The sequence below is a fragment of the Micropterus salmoides genome, unplaced genomic scaffold (genome assembly GCF_014851395.1).
Source record: "Micropterus salmoides isolate LMB-PRFRI ecotype aquatic unplaced genomic scaffold, ASM1485139v1 Ms_hic_scaffold_13, whole genome shotgun sequence".
Lineage (NCBI taxonomy): Eukaryota > Metazoa > Chordata > Actinopteri > Centrarchiformes > Centrarchidae > Micropterus > Micropterus salmoides.
This window is the reverse complement of record NW_024040374.1, coordinates 2146682-2156089: the sequence shown is the minus strand read 5'-3', so window position 1 is coordinate 2156089 and position 9408 is coordinate 2146682. Positions and strand designations below refer to the sequence as shown.

At 41.1% G+C, this 9408-nt stretch overlaps 1 long non-coding RNA gene across 1 annotated transcript; it reads right to left on the bottom strand.

Moving 5' to 3' along the window:
- Positions 1-1970: 1970 nt before the first annotated feature.
- On the bottom strand, positions 1971-2699 carry LOC119901379. The gene is made up of 2 exons (XR_005444176.1): positions 2406-2699; positions 1971-2097 (listed from the first exon to the last, which is right to left on the bottom strand). It is a non-coding gene; the product is annotated as an uncharacterized LOC119901379 (long non-coding RNA).
- Positions 2700-9408: the final 6709 nt, after the last annotated feature.

Sequence of the window (9408 nt, the reverse complement as noted above, 5' to 3'; positions counted from 1 at the left end):
ACACTGAGGGGTAATAATATTTTTGGTATATTTCAGCTCACTAAATACATGTTTGTATTCCTGCTGATCATTTTCTATGGCTTTTGCATATAAAATAAGACATAAAAACAAACGGCAGCCACAAAACAAAATCCAACCAACTATAAACACTAAACATTAAAACCACTCAGATGTGACATGAACGTGAACCGATCACATATTGATTATCTTAATCTACCTGACCAGGTGTAACCACTATTAGTAATGCATTTTAAATACAATAATACCTAATATGCTAAAAGAAAATAAACAATAACTTTTTCTTAATTTTTCAAATCATTTTGAAAGAATAAGTAGAAATACATCATCTTCTCATTATTTCTGCAACAGAATTAACTATTGCACACTACATCTTCTGTGTTGCCATAACAATGCTGCTTTAATCAGTGAGCAAAAATCAATTCTATTGATATCTTCATTTGATGGTGTTTGAAATAGATTTGTTTTCAGTTATCTTTATTATCTAATTATATATGATTCAATCAGGTTAGATGTTTCTTGAGAGTCCTATATCTATGTAGTATTAAATAGATGTTATTTTTGTCTGCACTGAAGACATTTATATTCCATATTTGGTGGTATTTTGAAGCAAATAAGGTAAAGAAGGCTCACAGATATTGTAAAAGGATGTGATTTATCACTTTGGAGTTTACACAGTGATACTGTAATTAAACAAGTCAGCCGGATTCCATTTGCCTCCATTTAGTGGTATCACATAACTGATTTGTAAATGTGCAAATCAGCAGTGCTTCAGACAGCAGCACTCTGCGACCACAGCCAGAGAAACCACTCCAGTCTTCTTTCTACTCTGTCAGTGTTGGTATAAATAGTTCTGTTTTCCTAGTCTTTAAACATTCACATTAAACTTTGAGTCAGGCAGTGGTTTGATATTTAGTATCTTGTCTGGAATTTATCTGAGAGTCTGTTAAATTCTACAGCTTCCTTAAAATGATTATGAATCCAACCATAATCCTGACTTCAGTGTAGATATATAGATTTAATTCACCTCTCAATGAGCAAATGATATACAAGACAGTTTCTGTTTACCCTTCTTGGTTGGTTGATTTTGCTGCAAAAGAGAAACATCTTAACAGGTCTTTCAGTCTCACAACAGGTTTATAATTCCCCTGTTCCCTGTGCAGTTTCCTTTGCTTCAGGAATTTTCTAAAAATGAAATAACAGATCAGTGTCTTGGTCCAGCCCCTTCTAAAAAACCCATATATGACTGTTGGAAAGTACCGAGTAACAGGATCACGTGCCTTTTGACATGTATTATTAAGTCAAACTTTATGCTACATATTTCTTATTGCTCACTTGACCACAGAGCCCTACATGTGAAAACGTCCATGCGTTCATAAGTGTCCATAAGTGTCAAGTTAGGGAGTGAGAATGTGTTGGTAAGTCATGTGATGAAGGTTACAGACGTAACGGTATGTATCTTCAAACTTTAAATAAGTCAATCTTCACTTTGGGTTTCCCACAGGACCTAAACGCCAGGTATCCTGGGTAAAATTAGTTAGTGTTTTTGATCCAAGAATCCAAGTTGACAAGTTTTTTTGGATAAACTTTATTTGGATAAACTTTTTACAGCCACTTCTAAGTTTAAACAAGGTGAATATTTCTTACTAAAATTTAAAATTTTGTGTGGAGTATCACTGCAAGAGAGATTTTTGTCATCTACAGTCACACTGCCTCGACAGTAACACTGAACTCAGACAGTGTCTTGATTTTGACTCACGCCCTGCGGCAGGCAGGACAGGATGGTTTCATTCTCAACAGTCGATTGGACACCGACTCCCCATTTCTCCTTGACCTCCTCAGCACTCTGACAGGGAAAATGTGTGTCAAGTTCTGTGTGTTTTTAATTGATTACAGCTCAGCCCAAACTTGAAAACTGCTTTTCTCTCTGAAGAACGCAAAGGACAACTCAATCTTTTCACTTCTTGATTCTTTATTTTCTTTGAGATGGTTTGATAGACCAGTGATGGAATAATATGGTATAGTTTCTTGAAGGTGACTTGATAGATCAGTGTGGGGCAGTAGGTATAGGTTGATAACCTTTCAAATACACAAACCAACCATGAATCAGTCACACATAAATCACAATACCACTTTCTCGCAGAAATAATAAATAAATGCTATTGAATCTTCAAACCAAACTAAACACGATCCTTAAGTCTAACCTAGGATTTTAACAAGAAAATACCAATCCCGTAATTAAACTCATGCACATGTTACTTCTGTCAAGTTCAACATTCACATAACAAATCCCCATTACTTATTTTAAATTACAAATTACAATCCAAGCAGAACCTGAACATTTAAACTCAATATATTCAAACACAGTCAATCATAAATTGTCCTACCAGTTGCGTCTTTGAGTGATCAGGAGCTGTAATCATAGTGTCCTTTTCCAGGAATAAATGAGAGAACCAACCGAACTCTCTACAAACATTTCAATGCCATGCTCTCTCTGTGGGTGCGCAGGCAAATATAGTCCCAAAAGCTACTTCCCCAAAAGTTGGTTCCACCAACTTTTGTTGCATGATTGCCCCCTGTAGTTGCATGATTGCCCCCTGCAGTTTGGGAGTGCCCTGAGAGCCCTGGGTGAATCTAGGCTTGGATTGCTCAGTACAACTAAAGCAAAGTAACCATAAATTGACACAACAATGTGTGTGTGTGTGTGTGTGATAGTCGATTCATCCATCCATCTTCATCTGCTTATCCGGGATCGGGTCGCAGGGGCAGCAACTCCAGCAGGGGACCCCAAACTTCTCTTTCCCGAGCCACATTAACCAGCTCTGAATGGGGGATCCCGAGGCGTTCCCAGGCCAGTGTGAAGATATAATCTCCCCACCTAGTACTGGGTCTTCCCCGAGGCCTCCTCCCAGCTGGACGTGCCTGGAACACGTCCCTAGGGAGGCGTCCAGGAGGCATCCTTACCAGATGCCCAAACCACCTCAACTGGCTCCTTTCAACGCAAAGGAGCAGCGGCTCTACTCTCAGCTCCTCGCGGATGGCCAAGCTTCTCACCCTATTTCTAAGGGAGACACCAGCCACCCGCCTGAGGAAACCCATTTCGGCCGCTTGTCCCCGCGATCTCGTTCTTTCGGTCATGAACCAGCCTTCATGACCATAGGTTAGGGTAGGAACGAAAACTGACCGGTAGATCGAGAGCTTTGCCTAACGGTTCAGCTCTCTTTTCGTCACAATGGTGCAGTAAAGAGAGTACAATACCGCCCCCGCTGCTCCGATTCTCCGGCCAATCTCCTGTTCTAGTCTCCCCTCACTCGTGAACAAGACCCCGAGGTACTTGAGCTCCTTCACTTGGGGGTATGGACTCATTCCCTACCTGGAGTTGGCACTCCACCGGTTTCCTGCTGAGAACCACAGCCACAGATTTAGAGGTGCTAATGCTCACCCCAACCACTTCACACTCTGCTGCAAACCGATCCAGTGAGACCTGAAGGTCACGGACCGATGATGCCATCAGGACCACATCATCCGCAAAAAGCAGTGACGAGATCCCAAGCCCACCGAACCGCAGCCCCTCCTCGTCACGACTACGCCTCGATATCCTGTCCATGAATATCACAAACAGAATTGGTGACAAAGCACAGCCCTGGCGAAGGCCAACCCTCACCTGGAAAGAGTCCGACTTACTGCCGAGTACTCGGACACAGCTCTCGCTTTGGATGTACAGGGATTGGATTGCCCTGAGGAGGGCCTCCCTCACCCCATACTCCAGCACCTCCCACAGTATCTCTCGGGGGACCCGGTCATACGCCTTCTCCAGATCTACAAAGCACATGTAGACTGGATGGGCATACTCCCAAGCCCACTCCAGGATCCTTGTGAGAGTAAAGAGCTGGTCAGTTTAGTCGATCCATGTTATGTTTAAATCAGACAAGATGGATTTTTGTATTCTGTGATATTCCTCTATGGCTGCCGCCCCACTTGAGGGAGAGGAGACTGTGAAAACAGGGCCAGATCCCTGAGAGGGTTGTTAGTGAGCAGTTTCAATTAAAGACAAAAGCAGGTTAGAGCAACTCAGGGTTGGGTGAAGAGTCTGGAGTGATTACAAGATTTCTCTTTGTAATGAGATGCAGGTGTCCTTATATTTATTTACAGTAGAGGTTTCGCTGTCAGCTAGTCGATGAAGCTGAGAGGGAGAAGAGTGTATACTGGACAGAATGTAATAATATTTCATATTTGCAGTTGTAGTTCAGATTTTATATATCCATTTCTGTGACAAAATCATGCTTCCAAAGGTGGTATTTATCATTCTGTTAGTGAGTAATTGCATAATTGTTTCATGATGCACCCAAACATACCGTACTAAATCTAAAGGATCAATGTATTTTTTATTCACAGTGTAAGAACAACTGACTTGTGTGGCAGTTAGACTGTAAAAGTTTATGCCTGCTACTGTCCCCTACAGGTTGCATTGTTCATTACACCCCTACAGTATAGAAGTGTTGGAATGAATAAGCGCACAGCCAAATTTTATGTTCTCACAACCTTATCAGTTTGAGGTGGCACTAGAAAAAGGTCATTAGTATCCCAATGATTCATCCTCTGGGGAGCCTGAATGTACGTTTCATGCCAGTATGCTGTAGGTATAACTAACATTAATGAAGGCTCTGTTATATTTAGGTATCCCTGTAAGTCATGCCTGTAAGTTTGCATCCAAAATATCGGGGACACAACTGAATGCAATGCAGCCATTATCATTGTTAGTGATGAAACCTGAGCTGTGTCTCGAACATATTCATGATCATCCTTTTGCATCGTCACTGACAGAATATGTTGCATGAGTATTGCATTTTATTGTGGGATTGTTACCAGAACATGATGCATTTCATTCATTCCATAGTGGAAATAATTCAAAATGCAAATTGTAAACGTGCAAAACTTTCCCAACTTTTTGAGATGATTTCCAGGAAAAAACTAATTCTGCGTAAAATATTGTTTTTCTGACTAATCTTTTCTGTAATTTACTATATAGTTTTACCTCTTCAAGCCTTTAAAAGCTATTCAAATAAACAATCTAGCAGTATAATCCAACTCTGATTGACTACTGACAACTAATTAAGATGGAGCAAGGACATTGCTTCATATCAGGAATTCACAAGCACAAAATATTTAGAACCACTGCCTTATGATTTGAATGAAGGATGAGCAGCAGACCTATGTGAATCACTTAAAAAATTGGAGGTGTGCCCAGCAGACCTGTAGTAAAGTAAAGGTCAGCGAGTCACCAAAAATATTAGCGTCCTTTGGGAACCATGGATTTTCATGTCAAGCTTTGTAGCAATCTGTCAAGTGCCTGTTGAGATATCTCGCTTTGGATCTAATTGTTGGAGGAACAAGCTGACAACAGGGGCCACTAGTCCTAAAATTAAGTGAAACAAGTCCTGAAACTTATGGACCTTAGATGACCTTTTCTCTGCTCCCCCAATATGAACCCCTTCTCCACTCCTTCCTTTTCCCCATGTACCTCTCTCTTCCTTTCCCTCTCACTCTCTGGTCGTGGCGGCATTCCCAGGAGACAGTTTTCCGGACGGTTTTCCGCATGCAGGATGGGATGAACTCCGCATCGCTCACCCGTAAAGAGATGGAGCGAAAAGCAGCTGCCTCAGCACCTGCCGGCCCCCAGTGAAAATCAAAATATCAATAAGCTCTTATAGCATTAAGGAAAATGCCTAAATCTGACACTTTCTCTCCCTCCATCCCCTCTTCTCTCCCTTTGCCAATATCACTCAACCACTTACACTTGGCATGGACCCACTGGAGAATTTACATGTACATTAAGAGAGGCTTTCTGCCTCTATTTGTACTCCTCCACCTCTTCCTCTTCTCCACTATATCTATTAAAGTAAATATACACTCGCTGGGCGGTGACACATAGTCCATCCTCATTCATTGTTGAGCAGGTGATTGACAGGACTTGAGTTATCGCTACAGTTAAAGAAGAAGGCCACAGAATAGGATCTCCCTGCCAATCTAATAATAATGTTAATGTTTTATTACATGAGGGAAATCATTGAAAAACACCACCAACAAAAAACAACACAACCGGTTGTTAGAATAAGGTGGAAATCAGTCATATTTAGATAATCCATAACTGTAAAAGCACCAGCCGACCTCATGATAAAGTGCCTTGCCAAGGGAAAAAGGATGAAGATATGATCCACATAAAAGGGCTGGAAAAGTGGGCCGAATAAGCAAAAAGAGATATTGCATAGCGAGAGGAGTTTAAGTAGGGAATAAGGTGTGGAAGGGAAGAATGGCCTAGGGCAGGAAGTGGATAAAGAAAGGAAGAGAGGGATGAGGGACAGAGAGAGAGGTGGTAAAGCTGAATGATTGCTCTGTGAGAATTATTATTGATGATTCAGGCAGTGTGAATTATTAATGGGGAACGAAAAGCATCTTTGAACGTGTCTCTGACATTCAATACTGACAGAGATCAATGAGCTGGCGTGGACACGAAGAGGAGAGATGAAGGAAGGAAGAAAAAATAAAAAAGTGAGGAGAAGAGAGGGGAGGAAGGTGTGTTTGGACAAGTAGAGTCCTTCAGATAGGGGCTTGTCAGAAAGGCTTAGGAAGGAGGAAGGATGGCGAGACGGCCAACTGCGAGGAGTCATGTGACAGTGCTGAAGGTGATTGGCTGTGACATTGTCTTGGGTCTAATGCTCCTCCTCAGATGCAGCTACTCCCACCCCCCACTTCTTGGAAACTGTCTCGTCTTCCTGTCTGCCACACCGCTACATGTGTGCGTTTCTAAATGTGTGTGTATGACAAAAAGTGTGACGGTCCTTCCTTGGCTAGTGTCATAGAGCATGGTTTCTCTCAACATCTCTCACACATGGGTAAAATTTGCTTGGTCCTTTCCATTTTATCCCCTACACTCCGCTCCACTTTTATGCCGATGATGCCCAGTTCTACTGATCAGCTAAATCCATCGTCACTGCAACTCACTCCACCCTATTTACATTGTCAAAATTATATCATTAATACAGGAGGCAAACTGAACTTTTACAAACTTTTACAAACTGGCCCTACTTCCAAAGATACAAACCAAGATGTGGTGCCAAGACAATTAATGCATCAGTCATTATATCAAATACCTGCAAACCACGTGTTTATGTTCAAGTGACCGAACCCTCCAGTGGCGTTAATAATTTTGAGGAAGTGTTGTGATGATGTTATAAAGCTGCAAAGTCCACATAGGGAGGAGATGGATGGATGGTTCAATAAGATATCAAACTTTGACACGGATGACTGCTATAATGACAATGCACATTGTTTTTTTAACCATGACTATGATAAGCAAGTGGTTATTATTACAACCATGAAAGCGAATGTTCCCTAACCTTAATAAAGTGGTAATTCCAAACCAAACCATGCTCTTTCCTTAACCCTAACCAAGTTGTTTAATGCCTAAACCTAACCAAACCCTTCACCGTAGTGGCGTCAGTACAGAAAACATTTATTTGTGTCATTCATGTGACACTCATTTTGACATGTAAGAGGCCTTCGAGTATCTTCAAAAGAACTCAGAATAAGAACTAAGAATAAAATGTGTTATTATTTATTTATTAATATTTTTAAGAAAAAATAAATGTCACCTCTTATTTCTGTGCATCTACTGTACAGTTGAGTAAACCTCCATTGTGTGTGTGTGTGTAAGGGTCAGCAGGTCATACAGGAAAGACTGATCATAAGGGACAGACTGCCAGGGCCACTCAGCTGCTCCCCCAAAACACACACTCATGCCGTTTGTTTGGACTGACGTGACATGGATGTTGCCGAGGCTGACACTAAAAGGGGACAAAGCGCAGCTCCTATCGTCACAGTAACAGGCAGATGGGTTGACAGACAAGCTCCAGCCGCCACACCTGATCATGCAGGAGGACCAGAGTTTCTCTGAAACAATCAGAGCCGTGCACCGAGCATTCACTTTCTCTCACTGTCATACACACATACTCATGCAGCCAGTGTGATGGGCCAACATGGACTTCTCAACATGTGCCTGTTTTTTGTGTTTCCAGTGACATCTGACAGCCATATTCAGCCATTTCTGAGGTCAGATCAAATGTTCATCAGGATGGAAAAATCACGCACACACATAAATGCGGGCAAAGAGGCAGGTTAAAAAGGAGGTAAACAGCTAAGTCAAAACTTCCCTGAACAGGGACAATGTTTTTGCTGTAGCTGTTGTTTTTTTATTTGGGTTTTGGCCCTGCGCACCTGTTTTTAAATCCTAAATATTCATGATCTCGGAAATAGCTAAGAAGGAAATGCAACACCAATCTCATTTTACTAATTTAAATGAAGACATGACAGTGATTCAGTTGCAAGAGAGCCAGGAAACAATGTGGGTTGGTCTCTCCATCAATTTGGTCGAGACTAAAATATCTGCACAAATATTGGATTGGCAATAGATTTTGTACTAATCAATGGTCCCCAGAGATTAATTCTAATGACTTTGAAGTTTTTTTTTGTACAGTAAGTTTATATTATATTTATTTAGCTTACACTTTTATCCAGAGCAGCTTACAATTAATGCATTTCAACCATGTGGCAAAAAATTGCAATGATTGCCAAGTACTTCCTCTTTATCAAATATGCTAAACGGTTATTAACAAAGTCATCGTGAGCGTGATAGCATTTAGCTCACAGACCTCACAGAGCCACAAGTATGGCTGTATAGCCTCTTAGTCTTGTTTGAAAATAAGATTCCTTACACTGTTATGGTTGCTGACTGTGGAGTGGTTGTCTTAGCAGGAGTTGGTTTATACCGACAAGACACTAATTGTTTGGTAAGAAAATTCTGAGTTGACAACTTTGGTATAGTCAGACAGTGTCTTCTTGTCTGTCCTCCTTTGCATTGAGACTTTGTGATGCACCAGTTGGAAGGTAAATGGCATTTCAGGCAATTTTGAAGATAAAAATATTGTATTTCTTCCGTGTATGTGCACAATTTATTTTATCATGTTTTAAAGTGTAGGACATGAGGCCGGTTGTTTTCTGAGAGCTGATGTTAAATTTATATCACTTTTATTTTTCCACAGCCTAAATGTGGCTGTTATGCATTTATCTCATTTTGTTTCTGCAGTCGTTTTTTCCTGCTCTCTGTCTGGAGTGTGTCCAAGTTACACACAGTTCCCATCACAAGACTCGCCTGAAGGCTGACGTATCTGTTTTTATGCTCTGAGAGCAATGTGAGCAAAATCCAATTTTTTTGCATCCAGATACAGAATGTGATTTAATGCATCCTCATATGATAAAAACTGCATTGAGAAACTGTAACTGTATCCAGAGAGTGTACACTTCACACACATATCTATTTGTAGTTGCTGACTC